The following is a 21,199-nucleotide window of genomic DNA, read 5'->3' on the forward strand; positions in this document are numbered from 1 at the left end:
ATCAGGATGGGAATTTTATCGACTTGGATGAAAGGACTAACTCCATTCAGCTTCTCATGGGGAAGGAGACAGGATGACCATTCCATCCCACTTAACCAGGACTTAGAGTGTCCCACGAGCCAGCCCAGAGCTGGGCCCTCTGCTAGGGTTGGTGCATACCACAGTTACCCCAGAGTGGGACCAGCAGGTCTGTGGGGTTCTCTCCCTGAATCCTGCACACCTACGAAGCTCTTCAGGTGATCAGGATGTCAGTGGCCAGGGGTCTGCTGGCCAGGGGCCTGCTGACCAGCTCTGCTGGAGGGCAGTGCTTCTCTTACCCTGCAGAGGCCACGCTGGAGCTGCAGGTGAGATCTAGACTGAAGCTCACAGTGGGCCTGGGGTGGGTCAGAGAGGCACCTCCTGACAGGCTCCCGGGCCTGCGGACGGGCTGTTCCTGGGGCCGCCTCCTGGGGGGCAAGGGCTCAGACACACAAGGTCACAGAGCGACAAGCCCGGGCTCTTGCTTAAAGAGCTTACTGTAGAGTGCAGGAGCCCTCATATAGCACACCACGCCCAGCCAAGTGGCTCCGGTCCTAGTGAGGACCCAAATGTGTTCTGGAGGAGCCGCCACCTCATGGTTGATAAGGAGACATCCAGAAAAAATAAAGTCTTTGCATTATGAAACTGTTCATCAAGATGGAAAAACGTGTTATGTATGGGACACACAGTTCCATCCAAATGGTTAATATCTTTAGAAAAAATGGAAGCTAAAGAGGTGGGCCCTAATTTTCCAGAGTATTCACTGACGTGGAAAACTTCATTTCCTGATAATGCCGGGTAAATCTGTGTTTTGAGGGCACCCCATATGTTTCCAGTGCTTAGGAATCATTTGGTTTTATTATCCTCATTAACAGGCATAATGGCGGCTTTTTAACAGTCATGATCACCATCTGGAGCCTGGAAGCCGTAGTGTGAGGCTCAGGTGGAAGGAGTGGTGCTGCCTGGGCCGGGCCTGTGTTGGCGGGGCGGCCAGGTCCCAGGGCCGCAACGAGCTGGACAGCAGGGCACAGCAGAAGAGCTCCGCGCTCAGGGCCCACCGTCTCCAGTGTGCGGCATGATCTCATTCTAACCTTAGTTGCTGAGTGGTGGTCCACGGTGCTCTCCTCTCCAGGCTGCTGACCCCTGACCTGCTGTTGGCATGGTGACCAGCGGGCAGTGGGACAGCATCACTGCCCTCCCTGCTCTCAGAGCCAACTGGGCTTGAGCCCTGGGCGTCTTCCTGAGCTTCGCAGGGAGGGCTGGCCTTGTGGGGACGGGTGGCCAGACCACTCAGTGCCGGGTAACCGTAGCAGCCTGGTTTCGGCTGCCCTCCTGGGTTCTGCAGGGCTCCTCCCCACGCTGTCCCCACCTGTCACCCAGCAGCATGGAGACCAGCTCGTGTGTTTCACAGGGCGGCGAATCACTTCTGGGCGTGGTGGCCGGGCAGGGTGCTGTGGGGCAGAGTGAATGAACAGGACAGAGAGGCCACCAGACTGGGGCTCGCAGCCCTGGTGCCCACAGGAAGCCTGGCCAGTTCCAGGGGAAGAGACAACACGGGAGTCGGGCCGCGCTGCCCTCCTGAGCCCCAGCCTCTCCTCCTGCTGCCCTCCCTCCCTGTCCTCGTGAACGCCTCACTGCACGCGGCTTCTCAGGAGCCATGAGTGCCATCAGGGGTGCCGGAGGAAGGACGGGCTTGGGGCCAAGAGCAGACACAGAAACACAGTGCACTTCATACCGAGGAGCGGGGGGACGCCCATCCAGCCGCCCTGCCCTCCTGCCCCCGCCAACATGGTGCCCAGCTGGGGATGGCGGCTGCTACAGCTTAAGATTAAGGACTGTTTCCCGCGGAGGGGAGGAAGACTGGTGCTCCCCGACATGTGTGTGTGTGTGTGTGTGTGTGTGTGTGTGTGAGTGTGTGTGTGTGTGTGTGAACAAGAACAACAGCAAAAACCCCAAAGGGGTCTACAGCAAAAGCGGTCTGTCCACCTGGGCACCTTCAGAGCTTTTGTCCCATGGCTACGGACGTCTTCACACCTGTCACCGAGGAGGCCCAGGTTAAGAGTCAGGCCTCCTATGGCATCTAAAGACTTTGAGAAATAAAGTTCTACTGCATTTTGAATGAGTTATTTTCTCCTTTCAACTTTATCCAGTGCGCTCTTCTCTGACTTCCTCCTAGTGCTGCTGCGACACAACACCTGGGGCTGGGCAGTTATCAAGAGCAGGTCTCTATTTTGTACAGCTCTGGAGCGGGAAGCTCAGGACAAGGCTCTGGCAGGTTCCGTGTCTGGTGAGGGCTGCACTTGGCTTCCAAGATGGCACCTCTGGCTGTGACCTCTGGGTGGATGCAGACCGCGTCCTCACGGGGTGGATGGACTGAGGGGAGAAGGCTTAGCTGGCGCCTCCAAACTTCTCCAAAGGTTGCCAATCCCATTCATAACTGAACCTCTCTGGGAGTCCCACTTTTTTTCCTAAGTTTTCCATGAACCTTTACTTATTTATATGTGGTGCTGAGGATGGCGCCCAGTGCCTCACACGTGCTAGGCGAGCGCTACCACTGACCACACCCAGCCCTGGAGTTCCACTTTTTCACACTGTCACATTGGGGTCGAAGTCCCAACATCTGAAGTTTGGAGGGTCACGTACATTGGAGTCGCACGTCCACCTAGACTCCTTCAGAGTGTCTTGCACTTAAATTTCAGCAATCAGACGGTCGCTGCTGATCTGCAGAAGGGTGGGACCATCTGATCCTTAGTTTTAACTGCTTGTAAAGCTCGCTCCTTTTGAGGGCAGCGTAAGTGAGACGGACCCCATCTATGGCCGGCAGGCAAACCAGGCCCAGGCTGAGACCGAGGCAGGCCAACCACGGTGAGGCTCCTTCGGTGGCAGAGCCGAGCCTGCCTGCACCGCCCGTGCACGCCTGGCCCTCCCCTCAGAGCCACCACAGCTGTCTCCTGTGCTGAGGAGGTGGCAGCTGGGACCTCTGGGGGGTGAGCTGGAGTAGGCTCCTCCCCGGCGCACCCCACTGGACACAGACACGGGTATTTTGGTCCCGTACAGCTTCATCACTTGGCTCTTGGCAGGAATAAAAGAGTGTAAGTCACTTCAGGATGCCCTTTGATAGACCCAGTCTGACTTTTTCAGAGTTCTCTGGTCCCAGGAACCCTTAAGTGGAAGGGAGCAGACGCGGCCTGCGTGGCCCACTCCCGTTGCGTTCCATCCTGTTTGATGGGATCACAGTCCTGGTCAACAGATGGAGGTGACCAACAGCCTCTGGAGGGGTCTGCACATGTCTCCTGGGATTCGCTGAGCCACACTGGGCCCTTCACTGAGCATCTCCGGGTCCTGGATGTTCCAGCTCTAAAGGGAGGAGAGAGAGGGTAGAGGAATTTAAGCTGATCCTCTGGGCGTGGGCAAGCCTCAGAGATACTCCTGTGAGCCCTCAGTCACGGACTTCATCTCTGTTCACTGATATGTCCTGGGGTGGAGACTGTCCTGGGGTGGAGACCATCCTGGTGTGGAGACCGTCCTGGGGAGGAGACCGTCCTGGTGTGGAGACCGTCCTGGTGTGGAGACCGTCCTGGTGTGGAGACCATCCTGGGGAGGAGACCGTCCTGGGGTGGAGATGGTGGGAACGTGCCTCAGGGTCTTTCCTATTCCCCTCACCGTGTGTTCCTGATCAGCAAGCAGCTTCCAAGGAGCAGTCGAGTTAAACTAGTGACTTCATAGATCTCACCAGGCTCAGACGGGGCCAGATGCAGAGAATCTTTGCCAGCCCTGGGTGACCCTCAGTACCACAGTAAGAAAAAGACAACCGACTTCGTGGGTACCTGAATCTGTTCAGAATTTCCAGCTTTGGGTTTGCAGTGTGGGTGTTCTCCGTCCCCCAGTAGTTTGGCTCTGCTGAGTTGAGCCCCTATTTTTAGTCTTACTCTGTCTGCCTCTGGAATTAGGAAGTCCCTTTGCCCCTCATTTCCTTGCCTTACTGACAAGGAATTTCTATCAACGTGGGGACTGGACAAGAAGACGGTCCACAGACCACCTTTCTTCAGCTGGGGGAACGTCAGAGTCGGCCTCCCTCTGGAGAGAGTGGGCAGTAGGTAGCCTGGGGGGAGCCTGCCCTGGCCCACTCTCAGATGCCACCATCTCCATCCAGGTGACCCTGTGCAGGAGATTCACCGACATGAGTTCCATCTCTAATCCAACCCAGACGTCATGGTTCTGAAAACTGAAGGGACGTGTTTTCATTTTTACACAGAGCCTTAGTATCAAGAGAAGACTATCTTTGGCAATTCCTAATTCACAGAGTTGGGAGCAGCCCTCTTACCTGCCATAGTGGAGATGCCCTCTTACCCATGCAAAAAGCAAAGCCACTTGTAAGCAGGTCACCTGTGGCTGACGGTCAAACCAGCAGCCCTTGAGGGCCTCCTCCACAGGATGGGCGGGACATGTGGCCCCCGCTGCAGGCCGTCCACCCAGCCGCGTCCCTCTCATTCCAACAACAGAACTCCTGTATCGTGGAGGGCGGCAGTGCACCCCCTTCAGCCTACCCACTTCCCATGCCCCTTGACTCCTTAAAGTCTAGGTGAGCGTTTGCCTGGGGCCCAAGGGGCTCTTTAGCGGTAACCAGCTGGCAGAGCAGGGGGCCTGGAGTTTACGCAGCATCTAGACTGTTGTGATCGTCCTGAGCCATTGGTGTGGGAGCCAAGCCCTGGGGAAGGCACAGCAGGAAGTTGGAGGGAGTCTCAGTCCCGTGGATCTCACGTGGATCACAGACTTGGTCCCCACAGATCCCTTTTGTGCAGGAGAATGACATTTCTTGTGTTTGAGTCTCAGTTATTCTAGGCTTTCCCCCACATGCTGCTGAACTAGTCCCAGTGGACACAGGCAGTCCCTGGTCCTAGGAGCCTTCATGTCCCTGGATGCCCAGCAGCCTGGCATACACACAGTGCATACACGTGGTGCCTACCAGAGTTCATGTAGCTCAGCGGCAGAGTGCTGGCCTAGCACATGTGAGTGTCCCAGGTTTGATCCCCAGCACAGCAAAAATAAATAAATAAAGTACTTGAGTTGACCCTCCTCCGTCAGAGCGACAGAGGGTGGGGCTGCAGCCTGGAGCAGGACCCACCTGGGCATTTGACTTCCTCACCAAGTCCTGTTGATCATCATCTTTTGTCCTGGGGCTCCAGGGCATGCAGGGCTCCAACATGAATCACAACAGCTCCTGTTTCTGCCATCAGGACACAGGCTGGCTAGCACCTGTGAAAGCGTCCCAGGATCTTGGGACGGGAAGGGATGCTAATGCTGACCTGAAGTGGCTTCTCCCATTCCACCCCCCTCCCCAGAGAGGAGGCACCCACGCTAACTGAAGCATCGGGACCACCCAGGAAGCCACAGGACGGTGGTGAGGAGCTGGCCCGCCCCTAAGGACCAGCCCCAATGGGAGGCGTCCGGTGTTGCAGAAGGGGGCAGAGTCGGTCTCGATTGACTCAAGTCAGTCAGTGAAGGATCTCGAGACGTTTCAGCAGTGACGGGTTCATGCCTCTTTTATCCTCATTTTCTCCCGATGATGAGAAGATACTGCAGTGAGACCTGAGAAGATATCGACTGGCTCCCAGAAGGTTGCCTAAGAATTTCACAAGATCCGTATTAAAGCAGACGTCTGAGAACCAGCCAAAGGCACCTCTGAAGTGAATGTGTGTGTCCTAGCTGTGGGAGGGAGAGTGGACCCGTCCTGGGAGGACGGCCCAGGGCACATAGGGAGCTGAAGGTAGAGAGGGCGGGAGGTTGTGGGTGGATGGGACCAGGGAGCCGCTGTGGCTTCGGCAGGAGTTCCCTGAAATGATCACAGCTGGAGAAGAGCAGGGATCTTGGCACAGAGGGCCTAGATCTGGCTGTTTTTCAGTGGTGTCTCTTGATCTGACATCAAGCTGCATCCAGCTGGGCAGCGTGGCCTGCTTAGTGGCAGCCTGCCCCAAGGGGACGGCACTGCCCGCAGGCTCTCAGCCCCGAGTGGTGGACAGACCGAGTCACAGAGAACATCGACAGACAGCACTTTGTTTACTTGTGGCTAGTGACAGTCTCAGAATTCTCTGGGCCTTGAGGACCCACAGTCCAGAGCCCAGGACCGTCTGAACCCCAGAGGTTTCCTGTTCCTCTTTCTGTTCTAGGACCTTCCCCAGGCCAGGGAGCCCTCAGGTTTCTAATAGCGGGTGTCGCTGCCATCGATGGCTTCTCCTTGGGACACAGGAGCACCTTTCACCCTCTCCCAGACACTCTGTACTTGCGTCTCCTAAACTCCCCTCCCCTGACCAAAGCTAGAACACAGCTCCTGTTTATAAACCAGGCCGTCCCCCAGGGCCTCAAGTTCGCAAGTCTTGGGGAATGTTTTGAAGGCTGCAGGGTTGTGCAGTCTTTCCCACCTTGATGATTTCTCTGGTGGAGGGGGTCCACCTCAGTGCAAGGTACTGTGGACTGGAGGTTCTAGAACATGCTCCAGGGGTTGGTTGCTAGAGCTGCCTGGGGCTGCACTTTGAGCACCCATGGAGACAGAACCAGGGGTGCAGCTCTCTCTGGCAATCTTTGTGGATTCGTCTGGATTTTGGCAGCAGAATGCACTTTAGGTTTGGCTGTTTGGGTCTGAGTGTTCTCTTTGAATTCAGAGGAATTTTTAATTAAGTGCACTGATCTAAATGGAGGTTGACCATGGATCCCAGTTGATAATTCCAACTAAGTTTTCATGCGGGAGATTTTTTTAAAAATTCTATTTTCTTAAACTTATGGTAAAATTCACTTTGTGGGGTATAAAGTTCTGCGGGTATTAACTAGCCTGTGACTAGCACCACAAGCAGGATACAGCAGTTCCTGGGGCTTCACCGTGGTCAGGCAGGAGTCGTGGGGGGGGGGAGTGAGCGGCTGGGCACAGGAGCAGGCGGAGGGAAGGGGTTCTCTCCAGGCCGCCGGGGACTCCCTGGTGTGGGTCATGCTGGAAGATCTGGGGAACAGCCTCTGGAGCCTGTTTTTCTTTGGCCTTTCGGCAACAATTTGATGAGAGTTTGATTTCTTTCATTTTATAGCCTACAATGGTGGATTGGATTCTTCCTTGAGGAAAATGAGTCATGGCGAGGACTTCTGCAGATATCGCTGGCTCTGATCATTTGCGCTAGTTAAAGGAGCACGTGGAATTGAGGGTGGCCACGCTCCAGACCCGACCCACGTTGGCTTGGGAGCGTGTCTTTCTGTGGCCTCCCAGTTCCTGCTGGGTCGGTGTTCTCAGAACTCAGCAGCCCGAGGAGACGGAGCCGGCCTCTCAGGATGCATCACTGAGATTCAGGACGATTCTCTTTGGACGATACCCCTGATGGCACGTCTCCTGTGTTGAGGGGTAATTACTTGGGTTTTAGCTTCTCTGTCTCACTCCTCCTACGCAGGAAGATGTAATTCTGAAATCTTTTGATCTATTTTACAGGTGGCAAAAATATCCAGAGACTACCTAGGCTGCCCATTCTCTCCTGGTACCTTAAAAGCTTTTGCCAAATTTATGGGAGAAGAATAAATTCCTTTGATGAGATAAAATTGTTTTAGATAAAGTCTTTTAATGAGACTCAATGGCTTTTAAAAGCAGCAGAAATAACTTATTAATTCATAACCCAAATAATATCATAAAATATCCACAAAGATCCACTAGACGGACTGTTAGATGACTTGTCTCTGTGGGCCATTGCTAGAACGGACCTTAAGCTTTGGTGAACAATATTCCATTGGTCAAAGTAAAAAACTGATTAATCTATACCAGAACCCGAGGTTCACTTGGGATACTGATGGAGAATTATACCAACAAGGTTTTATGAAATGTTTTTAAAGTTTTGGGAAATAAATGGCTTTGGATATCTGGTTTAAATGAATAATAAAAACTATTTGTAATCAGCATGTGGGTTATTCATAGATAGGTAGGTTTTCTGTTGCTACATAACAATTACCCCACAACTTAGTGGCTTAAACACTGAGCACTTACTGTTTTATGAGTTCTGGAGTAGATTAGTGGCACTGTCCTGGTCTCCCCACGCAGCCATGGTGCCAACTGAGGCTGTGGTCAACTGGAGGGTCGATCAGGGCTGAGTATCTGCTTCCCACGTGTGGCTGGAAATGCGGTACGCTATCCACAGGGCTCAGCTGTCCTCACAGCAGCGGGCAGTTCCTCCCAGCTCAGGTGATCTGAGAGGGTGAGGCAGAGCTGTGAGCGTCTCAGGACCTAGTGCAGGCAGTCAGAAGTCACTTAGCCGTCCCTGACCAACCCTGGAATATCCTCTGGGAAAGGCCACAGGAGGGTATGGATGGGAGGAGGTGGGATCGCGTGGAGCCCTCCTGTAGCCAGGCTACCCCAGTTGGTAATGTGCACATTTCCACAGGTCATTTGAAAAAGAGTTGGCTTCAGACCTCTCTGTTGGCAATCAACATCTGAATACCACTGTTCGGAGAAAATTCCCAATAAGTGAAGCTAAATTAGGAAATTGTTGGAGTGCTTTTATGGAGAAACATCTGTGATTAGCATCAAGGTGGACCAAAGAGCCCAGGCGATGAGCAGCATCTATAATTAGCTTGACTCTTGCCACTGGGAGCAGAGGGCCCGGGCCTTGGTGGCCCTCCTAGAGTGCCTGCGACACAACAGGCCCTGGACAACCACCCTGCGTCGTCTCTTGTGCATTTCCACTAGGCTGGGGAGTTGGCTTGGCTTGAGCAGTGGTGTCCAGTCATTTCCCCCTGTGGCTGGTGATGTCCCCGATGTCCTGGGGTTCGCTCCCAGGGTCAGCCACACCACTGGCTCTTCCCCCACCTCTTTCTTTTAAAATCAAGAAAAATCCCTGGGGAATCTGGACTTTGTCAAACTCAACCCAGAGCTGACCTCTGTGAGTGGGGCCCGCGTGGAAATGAGGCAAATTTGAGAACTCCAGCAGGTGGACCCCTCCTCCCCGCTCATCCCTGACCTCGGAGGTCAGCATCTTGGCCAGGACACCGGCGAGGGGAGCCTGGAAGCTGGGCCGGCCTGTTAGAGCTCCCTGCTCCTGGGTGGGCTTGCAAGCAGCACCCCTGGTGAGTTGTAAGTCAGGCTGGGCGAGAGGGTCCCTGCCGGCCGGCCACTCCTGCCTTTAAACAGACCTCGCTGCCCTTGGTGAGGGACTGAGAGGCCGAGTGCAGTTGGGGGTGTTGGCAGGCTGTCTCCTGAGTTTTGCTCCGACCGTCTCCGGTTTCCATCTCAAGGTGCAGTTTTGGGGTCACGCCCCTTGGCTCTCGGGCACAGTCTTCTTCATATCAGCTCCTGGTATCCACCAGGTCGCCAAGCTCCAAAGACCAACCGCGTAGATGCTCTGTGACGGCTTCCTGACCCACCGTGCTGCTCCTCCTGCGCCACAGTGGCCACGGGGAATCACACGGCTACCCCACACAGCTCCCACCTCCAGGAGAGCTGGTGGAGACCACGGCCAGAGACAGGAGGTGGCATTTGTTCCTTCTTAGTCAGGAGGGTATTTGTGTGCTTCCTTCTCTCCTTTTGGCCAATGAGAAGCCAAGGCTGAGGGGAGTGAGCCCCAGGGCCACTGCGTTAGGGGACAGGATGAGAACCCAGCCTCCTGATGTTGGCCTCAGGGCTCCCTGGCACCCACGAAGGGTCTGAAGAGTGTCAGAGGGGGGTGCCCCAGACCCAGCTTAGCTGAGGGGTTATTTGATGAGCGTTCTGGATGAGAGTCCATGAGTTTTTTGACAAAAGCTGGATATTTAATTTCTAATTTTTTGGGGGTACCAGGGGTTGTACCCAGGGGCACTTTGACACTAAGCCACAACCCTACCCCTTTTAAATTTTGTTTTTATTTTGAGATGGGGGTCTTATGAAGTTGCTGAGGACCTCAGGAAGTGGCTGAGGCTGGCTTTGAACTTGCAATCCTTCTGCCTCAGCCCCCCGAGCTGCTGAGATTACAGGGGTGCGTCACCAGGCCTGGACTTTTAAATCAGACTGTGTGATGAGTGTCGCCAGGTGGGCTAGTGGCAGTCTTGAAGTGAGCCCCAGTTGGTGAGTGGAGCCCCACAGCGGCCCAGGTGCCCATCAGGGGCACTGGGAACCGTGCAGCTATGGTGCTTCATACTGACTTGCAGGCGGGGAGGCGAAAGCCACATGGCAGAGTAGTCACCCTCCAAATACTGGCTGCAAACCTGCTCCAGGCAGGTGCCTGCCTGACGCGAAGGTCCCGTAGGTCCCTGGAGGTCTGTATTCTGCAGACCTGAAGTGCACGCTGGGGGCAGCTCTGGAAGTGCTGTGTAAGACATTTCCACATTTAGTGGGGGTATTATGGAATGCTGTGGGCCACATCTGTGGTGAGCTTTTTAACCACAGAGTGTCCTTCAGAGAGTGCCTGCCACAGAGCCTCCTCGGAACCATGAATCTCAGTCTGTTGCGTCTCCTTCACTGAGTCTTCATCAGGTTTTCATCTCCATGTGCCAGCTTCACCCTGCCTCGTCTTGCCGAGTGGCCGAGTCGGAGCTTTGTCTGGCTCTGATTTCCATGAACACATGCATTCTGCTGTCACACAGGTCTGAAGTCACTCTGAGTGAGTGGAGGAGCAGTTTATAAACTAACCTTATAGTTTAACCTTATAGTTGGTGACTTATAACTTCACCAACATCATGGGAATCGTTTACGCAAACAGATGAAGCTTACTCTTGATTAGCAACAGTGTGTTTTTAACAAAATGGGAGCATAGAATAGGAAAATAGGAAAAGGGGCGAGCCCTGCCTGGCCCTAGTGTCTGCTCGCCTGGAGAGGCTCCGGGGAGGCTGGGACCTGGCCCCGGGAAGCTGCCCAGGCCTTGCCTCAGCACTGTCTGAGGAGTGGCTGGGCCTCCTGGAGGACTGGCCACTAGAGCCGTCTCAAGAGGCTGCTCAGCATGACTCACGGCTGCCTTCCTTCCTTCCTTCCTTCCTTCCTTCCTATTTACTTTGTTTGCCACATTTTGTGTTGGTGCGTTATGGCTGTACGTAGTGGTGGGATGCATCGTCACATACTGGCACACACACATACACACACAGTGTAACAGTATAATTAGGCCAGTGTCACTCCCCAGGACACCCCCTGTCCCCACCCACCTCCCTCCCTGCTCCTTTCCTCTTCTGCGCTGGTCTCTGGTCTTTTCCTACTTCCTCTCTAGCTTCCACCCAGGAGAGGAAACGCGCGACCCTTGACCCCCTGTCACTCAGGCCTTCCTGGAGCTCCGGTTCTGGGCTGGGGGAGGGTGAGGGGCAGCAGAGTCTCTCAGAGGCAGAGCAGAGACAGGTTCTCAGTGGGCCCCAGCAGCAGCAGCCTCATGGGACCCACCACAGCTGCTGAATCAGAGAGGGATAGCTCAGCATTTTACAGCCCTGCAGCCTTCTTCATGCCACGGGCTGGGGTGGAGGGGAAGGGGTGAGCGCTGCCCTGGACTTCCTCTGCACTCCTCCTCAGCGTGACGCACGCCAGCCGTTCTTATCGGGAGACTGTGGCTGTGGAGGAATGGCTGCTCTCTCTCCCCTTCCTCCAAGAACCCACCAGCTCTCTCCAAAGCCAGCTGCTCTAGGAGAGGCCCCGGCTGGAGATCTCAGGGGGCCAGAGCCAAGGAGGTGGTCACGGCAGGCGTGGCCCTCGAGGGAGCCTGGGATCTGGAGAAGCTTTGCCGCGCTCCCTGACGTTACGGTGGCCGGTCCCCGAGCACTGACCCCTGCTCGCTCCAGGGGAGGAACCCTAAGTGCCCGAGACAAGGTGAGGTTATGGTGAAGTTCGCACCCGAGTCTCAGAATAATGTCATTCAATTAACTTTAAATGTTTTAAGGAGACCAGCCTCACTGGAGTCTCCAGTCCTTTGGGGAGTGTCCAGGCAGACCTGTGGCGATTTGACGCGCAGCCTTTCTCCAAGGCCTGGGAGTCGTGCGGCAGGTTCCCCCACAGCCTCCCAGCCTCGGGACCCAGTTCAGGGGCACGTAACACCCTGACGCCCCTTCTTCCAGAGTCTGAAGCTTCCCCAAGACCAAGTGCGGCTGCACTGTGGCTGATAGGGCGGACGGCTCCAGCTCCACCGGGGTTTCTCTTAGGAGCCCCAGCAGCCACACTGGCTCATCTGCCTGGCGGACCCTCCCACCACGCACAAGTGGCTGCGACACCACGGGAAAGTGGTTGGACTTGGAAGAGCTGGACTTGGGCTCCATGCTGTGCTCAGTAGCTGGCCGGTTGTGGCAGCCTCTGGTCCAGTTCTCAACGGGTCCCTGAATGGAGAGGACAGCCAGGCTGGCCAGGCCCTGGGAGGAGTCTGTCCGCTGTGGACCCTGGCCTGCCAGGTGCAGACTGACAGCCCCAGCCCCTTGCACCCCTCTCTCCTCTTGTTCCAGGAATGGGCAGCTTTTGTGGTGCAGAGATGAAGTGTGATTCTCAGTCCTGGGCCCTGCGGCCAGTGGAGATGGGCCAGGGGGCGGCTCTGTGGGACCTGGTGCTTGTCTCACCTCAGTGCACCCCTGCAGTCTCTGCTCCCGGAAGCTCCCAGGGAATTAGCCTGTTGCTTTGACAACCGCTGGGAAGAGGGATGGGGGTGGTGACTGGAGGACTGGAAACTACCGCATCGCTCTGGCAGGAAGGCCGATGAGACCCAGAAGGGCACAGTGCCAGCGCCAGCTGCTAGCTGGAGGCTTGGAACAGCCCGCAGGAGGCTTCGCCCGGGTGTAGGGCTCCACTTACTCCTCGCCTGCCCCCAGGACCCTCGGGGCTCTGCAGGGTGGATTTATGACAGGGACAGAGCTGGGGTTCTGCCAGGAGGAAGGGAAGCTGTGTGACTGGGAAGCCTCCTCTCTGGCATGATTTACGAGGGAGGCTTATCAGACCCAAAGAGGCGGTTGGAGGGGCTGGGGCGGGGTCTCCCCCACAGGAATGCTTCACTTGATCCTTTTGCTACATGAAAAATGAAGTGCGGTCGACTCGCGGGGTCTCGGGAGGCCTGCATGACCACACGGGCTGGGCACGGAGCCTGGTTTCAGAGCCTAAGAAGTGACCCAGCAAAACCCCTGGAGGGCTGCAGATAAAATAACCGGCAACTCTCGCAAGCAGGTCGAGCCTCTGACTTCAGTGGGGTGTCCCCCTCATGAGTTGAGTGGGGGTCTCCTTGGCTCCAGCACTGTTTTCCCCCAGGGTGTCTTGAAGCAGAGATGCTTCCCGTGAGCGCCACGGCGCCCATTCAGAACCGCAGGCCTCTGCAGGCTGCTGGGGCTGGGGTGGAAGGGCCCTGGCAAGCTCAGCCCTCTCTGCACTACCTTTAGCTGACAACTGAAAGATGCGCTCATCTCCCACGTGGGGTCAGAGGGCGGGGGCTGTAAGCAGCAGCCGTAAACCTGCACGGAGATTTCATCAGGGCAGAATTTTTCTTTTTCTCCTGCTATAGAGGAAAAAGCTCAATTGTTTTGGTTTTCTTGTTTTGTTTTGCTTTTAAATGTCTGCTTCTGCTTCCTTGTGTCTCTGGGACTTTGGAGCGGAAGGAAGCCGGGAGTCCACCTGTGAGCAGCGGTGGCCTACCTGCCTTCAGTTTCAGACTCACCCTGGAGTCTGGTGCCCGGGGCAGAGGCAGCCTGACCCTGGCTTTGGCTGACCTCATTCCTGCCCCAGGGAACACAGGGCACTGAGGGCAGGAGCAGGGTGACTGGTGGCTGTCCGGCCCCACCCTGCACGTGCACCTTGTCCCAGGCTTGGTGTCCTTCCTGCAGCACAGCCCTGCTGGCCACCTCCTGTTTGGCCCGTGCGCTCCAAGCTACTGCCTATTGCCTGATCCTCCTCCTCCCCCTCCTTCCCTCCCCCTCCTCCCCTCCTTCTCCTCTCCCTCTTCTCCCTCCTCCTCCTCCTCCCCCTCCTTCTCCCCTCCTCCCCCTCTTCCCCACTCTCCTCCTCCCCCTCCTTCTCCCCTCCTCCCCCTCTTCCCCACTCTCCTCCTCCCCCTCCTTCTCCCCTCCTCCCCCTCTTCCCCACTCTCCTCCTCCCCCCTCCTCCTCCCCCTCCTCCTCTCCTTCCCTCCTCCCCTCCCTCCCCTCCTCCCCACTCTCCTCCTTCCCTCCTCCTCCTCCCTCCTCCTCCCACTCCTCCTTCCCCTCCTCCTCTCCTCCCCTCCTCCCCTCCTTCCCCTCCTCCCCACTCTCCTCCTCCTCCTCCCTCCTCCTCCCACTCCTCCTTCCCCTCCTCCCCTCCTCCCCCTCCTCCTCCTCCTCTTCCCTCCTCCTCCCCACTCTTCTTCCTCTTCTTCTTCCCCTCCTCCCCCTCCTCCTCCCCTTCCTTCTCCCCCTCCTCCTCCCCCTCCTCCTCCCCTCCCCCTCCTTCTCCTCTTCCTCCTCCTCCTCCTTCTTTTCTCCTCCCCCCTTCTCTTCCCCATCCTCCTCCCCCTCCCCCTCCTCCTCCCCTCCCCCTCCTCCTCCCCTCCTCCTCCCCACTCTTCTTCCTCTTCTTCTTCCCCTCCTCCCCCTCCTCCTCCCCTTCCTCCTCCCCCTCCTCCTCCCTCTCCTCCTCCCCTCCCCCTCCTCCTCCTCCTTCTTTTCTCCTCCCCCCTTCTCTTCCCCCTCCTCCTCCCTCTCCTCCTCCCCTCCCCCTCCTTCTCCTCTTCCTCCTCCTCCTCCTTCTTTTCTCCTCCCCCCTTCTCTTCCCCATCCTCCTCCCCCTCCCCCTCCTCCTCCCCTCCCCCTCCTTCTCCCCTTCCTCCTCCTCCTCCTACTTCTTTCCTCCTTCCCCCCTCCTCTTCCCCATCCTCCTCCTCCCCCTGTGGGCCTCGTCTCCTCTGGGCGACTCCCCTCTGCGAGTCTCTGGCACGCTGTGTTCCCCAGGGGGCTCTCCTTCCTGGTCTGCTCTTCTCGGGGAACCTTACACACCCTGTGACCTAAGTCACACACTGAGGCTCTGGCTCCCGGCCTTTGCTGCCGAGCTCCGACACGGTTTGCAGGCCTTCTGGCCAAGTCTCCTGGTGCGTGTGCTGCCTGCTTGTGGAAACTCAGTAGTCCTGGTCATCCTCCCTCCTGGCTGCGTCCCTCGGGGCTCTGTGACACATGACCACAGACGGACGGCTCATTGACAACAGAAGCTCTCTTCTCACTGTCCTGTGGGCTGGAAGTCCTGGTTCAGGATGCAGACAGAGTCCACGTCTGGCCAGGGCCTGCCCTGGTGCACAGACGGGGGTCTGCCTCTGTCCTCTGTGCCCTCATGTGGTGGGCTGGTTGGGGCTGGCTCTCATGCAAGCTGGCTCTGCCCCTGACCGCTTTGCCCACCAAGGCCCCTTGTCCACAGCGCCATGTTGGGGGCAGGAGTTCAACATATGAAGTTGAGGGCACAGATTTTTGGTTGAGGGTATCTCTCAGACCAGACCTCTGTGGTCCTGTCCTGACGGTGGCTCACCCGCCAGCAGCCCCTCGGTACAGAAGACCTCAGAGTCACCCTGCTGTCTCCTCTTCCGCCTTCCCTCTGCCGTCCATGTTCTGGTCCTAATGTGCTCACTTCAGAAACTGCTCCGGTCCTGCTCTCAGTCTGGGTCCGAAGCTCAGCCTCCTCCACATACAAAAGTACCATGTCATGGTTCCTGGACAGGCCCAGGTTGACAGGGATGAAGGCCCATCCGGTCCCAGACGACCAGGGTGAGGGTCAGCTGGAACACCGTGTGGAAAGCACCCTGGGTAAAGTGACCGGCACACAGTAGGTGCTCAGGACACCGAGTCATCAACTCTGACCTCCAGGAAATATTTAAGAGCTTGGACTTTGGACCTGGCAGCCGGAGTTCCCCCATGAACATGTGTTGGGGACTTCATCTCTGTGCCTCCGTTCTCATCTGCAGAACGTCCCTGGGAGGAGGCACTAGGTGACTTGATCTGTGCAGAGCTCTCACGACGGAGCCTGGCGTGCAGGAAGCACCCAGTGTGACGCTATGCTATTGACTTCCCGTGCCCCGTCTCTGGGAGTCACCACGTTGGGCCTTGGCACAGGAGATGCCGTCAGGTTCCCATCAATGGTGTCCTAAGGTCACACAGGAGATAGACCACCTTGTTTCCCCAGGTGGAAACCTAAGCCATCCACCATGAAGTTTCATCAGTGGGAAGTCACTGTACCTTCGCGGTACTTGTGTGGCTCTGGGGTGGCCGGCCACCTGGTTTGCCAGGGCGGGGTTTCTGGGAGGGTGCTCTGGCAGTGCTAAAGCCAGTGCCTTGGTGGCCGGCCCGGGCAGTCGGCCGTGTGCTCTTGTCCTGACGAGGGTTCCTCTTCTGCATCTCAGCTTCCCCGCGGAAGTCCCCAGCGCGTTTCAGAGGGGACAACTAAAGGTGAGAGCTGAGGTGATGATGATGTTGGGACAGATTGGTGACATAACTGGGAGCACCCAGCATCTTCTTCAGCTCTTCTCCACCCTCTCTGGGGACCTCTGGGGTGGCCAGGTCTCGTCCCCTGGTGGAGGAATGGTTCCTGGTTCAGGTATTGCTCTTGGACACTGCTGCTCTCTTCAGCTCCGCCTCTGCACCCAGGAGAAAACCCCAGTCCTGGTCCCAGCCTGTCCTCTCCAGGTGGCCTGCGGGGCCCTGGGGCCCTGGTGGCAGACGCCGGCTCTGAGCACAGCCACTACACCCAAGGTCAGGTTTGCTGTGTGTGACGCGCCTGCGCTCCCACGAGGGGTGGAGACTTACCTCTGCTCCCCCACTGAGGCCCCTCCCAGCTCCCAACTCCAGTCTCCACCGACCCCTTGGCACCAGACCTACCTTCCTAAAAACGAATCAGCTCACATCCCAGCTGGATCCGTCGACTCCTGAGGTCTGAGGGGGTCACTGCCGAATCCTGGGCTTGCCTCGGGCCTCTCCAGCCCTCTGCTGGCCTCACCACAGGCTCGGAGCGCCGCCTGCCTTCTCCCCCCTGGAGCTTCTGCTGGGCCGTTTTCTCTCGACTCCCTTTCCTTTGTCAAATTCCTACTCGTTCCCAGACTCACCAGATCCCGGCTCCGTGAGCCTTCCTGGCCCCGTGGCTGCCGGTGGCGCTTAGTCAGACCCCAGGCAGGGAAGCTGCCACTTGTAGGAGAACACGTTCATGTCCGCCCCTCCCTGGAGCCTCCGGGCACCGGGCAGTGGACTCCTGGCATGTTCTGCCTTTAGGTGGGGAGCCAGGTGTGTGAGGCTGAACCCAGAGAAGCTAAGGATCTTCGTCACAGTGCACCCCGGCACAAGGGCCAGCCTGAGGGGAGGGCGTGGTCAGGCAGGACCTTGGAGAGGCCGCAGTGGACTCTGCAGTATGAGTCTGGTCGGGTTCCAGCCTCCTGCAGCCTAGGTTCTGAGTGACACTGTGGCGGGTTCTGGAGGAGGAGACTGGCACGTCACAGAGCCGATGTTTGGGTCAGTGGAGGCAGAGGCCAAAGGCCCTGATTCTGGTGGGGAAAGTCAGTACAGAGCCTCTTTTGGTCCAGGGTTTCACTTCCTGTGGTTTCAGGTGCCTGGAGTCAAGCATGAGCCACACATAGTACGTGGAAAATTTCAGGAATAACCCGTCAGTTTCCGTATTGGAAGTTTGCTGGTGGCACATGCTCAGGCAGCCACAGAGCAGCAGGGCCCTGCTTGTGCTGGGCCGCCCAGGGCTCTGCACATTCTCGCTGCAGAGACCCTGTGGACAGGCGTGGGTGGTGGACAGCAGAGGTGCCTGGACCGGGTGCCTCGAATCCATTTCCGGAAGGCTCTCTGAGCACCGACCCTTTGGAGAGGCTGTGATTTTGCGGTGGGGTTTGGCATGGCAGAGCAGCGCTAGGTAAGACCTTGGCTTTGACGTCGCTGGAGGCCCAGCGTCCCCACGTGGTTGGGGCAGTTTCTGTTTCATTTCCCCAGATGTAGAGATGTGAGGAGGGGGTGGGGCCGGGGGAGCCTTTCCTAATTATTGGGGACAATTTCCAGAAAAGGGAGAGCTTCTCACTCACTCACTCACTCGAGAAGAGCTGCATTGGGTGCTGTCCTGTCTGGACATGGGCTGGAGGTCAGGACTCTGAAGCAGTGACACAGTCCCTGTCCTCAACCAGCCAGCAGCCCCGGAGGTGCACGGGAACACATGCAGGCCAGTGACACTGGTGTCCCCTGAGGTGTGGACTCACTGCTGGGGCTCTTCACGTACGTGGTGGTCAAAAGAGGCTTCCACTGCCGGCCAGATGCCAGCCCGTGTCTGTGGCGTGTGCGTGTGTGCGTGCACACACGTACGTGCCCACACCCTCGTTCATCTGGAGCGAGTTCTCTGTTGGGTTCTGGGGGACGCGGGGAGGAAGGCGCATTGATTTTTTTCTGAATGTTTTTCTGGTGCAAATATAAGCAGGAACCCGACACAGCACAGGGAGAGAGGGAAGGAGAATCCGCCGAGTCTCAACTGTGGGTCCTCTTCTGGCTCAAGAGTAAGGACATCAACAGGATGTGGGGTTTCAGGATGAGCCTGCGGTCCAGCTGCAGGACAGAACTGCGTGTCGCCTCGGCACAGGGTCCCGCCTTCATGTGAGTCTGCAGCAGCTTTGCGGAGCCGCGAGTCTCATGCACTTGGCACCTGGTGGTTCCGCCCAGAGGGCCTGGCTCTGCTCGCCTCTGGCGCTTTGGCTAAGGCCTTTGAACACAGCAGGTGGAACCCAAGCCCAGGAGGAAGCAAGTGTCCAGGAGCACTGGGAGGGCCCACCTCTCCTGTGACCGCAGCTATGGGGGCTCATTCTGCACAGGGCAGGGTCCCAGGGGCAGGCAGGTGGCGCCTCCTGGTATCTGAGGGGGAACTACCCCAGGAGGCAGCCTCCAGTTACAGGTATTTGGCCATTGCTGGACCTCTCGGGGAACCAGACTGAGCAGAGAGGAGGGACTGAGGAGGGTCCCAGGGAGGCACGGAGGTGGCTGCTGGCATCTGTTAGGGACATTGCAGAGCTGCCTCTTAAAGGCATATTTTGAAAGACACTGGGAGAAAGCAGGGACCCTCGGGTGACCTGGGGGTGGAACTGTCTCCTTTCCTGCACATGGGAAGGTCCTTGGTGGGTTGGGTTCCCCTTTCTTTCTGGGTGTCCCCAGGGTGATGTGGATACTGCCAGTGACCACGAGGAGTCCTTGCTTCCCCGAGGGCTGAGGCACAACACTGGGAAGCGCACTGAGCAAGTGGAGAGTGGAGAGTAGAAGACTTTTTCAGAGGATAGCAGAGAAGACCCCCCCAACCCCAGGAAGAGGGGTCCCAAAAGGCGGACTCTGTGGGATTGGGCGGTCTTATCCCTTTTATATCTAGGGTCTTCTTCTGCCCTCCCGAATTCCTGTCCTTTATCTCGATTATCTCCCTCTGCCCTGCATGTGGTGGGGTGCAGGTGGGAAGGCCTCAGGGGGAAAGCAGGGGGCGGGGAGGCGTTAGCTGGGCAGGAAGGGGCTGGTGATTGGTGATTGGATTACTCCTCCCTCTTTGCTGGGCAGGGCCTCAGGGACATTAATATTTCAACCTCCCAGGTGTAGCTCTGACTTCCCGGGCTCGGATCAGACCCCCTTTTCTTTAAGGACTCCATTTTATTAGACTCGATATCAGACCCGATTTTCCTAGCCACACCACTGCCTGTCTTTAAGTCTGGCCTCAGTGTTAGTGTTGACGTGGCTTCACAGGGTGGGGCAGATCCTGGCATCTCTGACCCCACGGTGGTCAGGCCTCTGACTCCGTTCTGCTCCTGGTGGGTCTTAAACCTCAAGCAACTCCATTTAGGAGGTTAGGTAAGAGGAATCGAAAGCAGCGGCCTTCTCTGCTCTGGTCAGCTCCCTGCCGCTGTGTGGTCCCGTGGCTGGCTGCCTGCCCAGGTCAGTGGCTCTCCTCTGCACTTGACCTTGGGCCTGCCTGGACCTAATTGCTCAGCATGTCACTTCTGGGAAAACTAAGATCCAGAAGTGCCTAGGACAAAGGCCCAGGACAAAGGCTTCTAAAACTACAACAGCAAGAGGACGCAGGAGGGTTAAGAGGAGATTGCCAACGAGGTCGAAGCTGGGGGCTGCAGGCCTGGTTGCTGCCATCTGGCCAGAGCCTTCCAGGGGCAGCTGGGGTCGGGCTCAAGTCCAGCAGAGCTGGGTGAGATGAAGGCATTCCTCCGCCAGCTCCCCGTTTCAGGGTCAGGTGACCCTCCAACAATCAAAGACACATGCTGATTTCTGGCCTCCGAGGATCTCTGTGTTCCCTGTGATGGCGCATTCTGATGTTTTCTCTCTCTGGCAGCCAGAAGGGGTCTCCTCGTGTCCAGTTGAAATCCCTGTACTTAACTTAAAGATCTATTTTCCATCTTGTGTCAGTTCTGATTATTTTTTCACGGATCCTTCCCAGATGTGTGTGTGTGGCCACAGCACAGAGAACTGCGTGGGCACCAGGCTCGGCTGAGTGTCCCTGCCGCAGATGGGTCAGAACCACTGGACCAGGAGGCAGGACCCTGGACTGGCAGGACTCAGTCCTGTTCAGACTCCCTGTTCTTCATCTCAAAAGGGAGAGAATCTCCAGGACTTTTTCCTGTTCCAATGATTGTGTCTAATAATTTTGTTGAGAACATCGTGTGTCAGATGATGGCTCTGTGGTTGGCCTGTGAGGGAGGGCAGAGGATTTCCACCCCAGCCATGGGCTGGCCTGTGCCCATTTCTCAGGAGGCACCGAGCACCGTCTGTGTCTTCAGGACAGACCAACCTCTGGTAGGAACAGGACCGGAGCCCACAAGGGCAGTTCTTCATGGAGAGCGGCTGCCCGGCAGGGAGCAGGCAGGAGCAGGCAGGGAGCAGGGCGGGCCCTTGGCCCACAGACAACTGGGCCCACCTGCTTCTAATCATTTCTCTGCTGCCAAAGTCCATCTATTAAAAAGCCTCTGCAACTTTGGAAAGAAAACAAGTGCCCTGAGAAGGAGGTTATAAATACACCAAATGATAAATAGATCCCATTAAAAATAGATGTCGAGGCTGGGGACTAGGCACGGCGGTAGGGCCCTGGCCTAGCAGGAGGAGCCTTGGGTTCAGCCCATGAGCCACAGAAAATAAAAATGCACAGGGTAACCCCTCCTGGCAGCACTGTTCTGGGAAACAGTGGGAGCAGCAGCCCCTCTCAAGTGACCCTGTGAGGTCCCGGGGTCCACGGGCCTCTTAGCCAGCTGCTCGGTGTGGCCGGGTGGGCAGG

The 21,199-nt window shown here is 57.0% G+C and overlaps 1 long non-coding RNA gene across 2 annotated transcripts in view; it reads left to right on the forward strand.

Annotated features, from left to right (window-relative positions):
* Positions 1 to 21,199, forward strand: part of LOC113197264 (uncharacterized) — a 49,740-nt gene that overhangs the window by 20,346 nt on the left and 8,195 nt on the right. The window contains exon 4 of one of the 2 annotated variants that reach the window (XR_003302665.2): positions 7,092 to 7,887. The exons of the other annotated variant lie outside the window; for it this stretch is intronic. This is a non-coding gene — a long non-coding RNA (uncharacterized LOC113197264). Of the gene's footprint in view, positions 1 to 7,091; positions 7,888 to 21,199 lie in introns of those variants that run through there. 2 annotated transcript variants of the gene reach the window in all.

The sequence above is a fragment of the Urocitellus parryii genome, chromosome 9 (assembly GCF_045843805.1).
Source record: "Urocitellus parryii isolate mUroPar1 chromosome 9, mUroPar1.hap1, whole genome shotgun sequence".
NCBI lineage: Eukaryota > Metazoa > Chordata > Mammalia > Rodentia > Sciuridae > Urocitellus > Urocitellus parryii.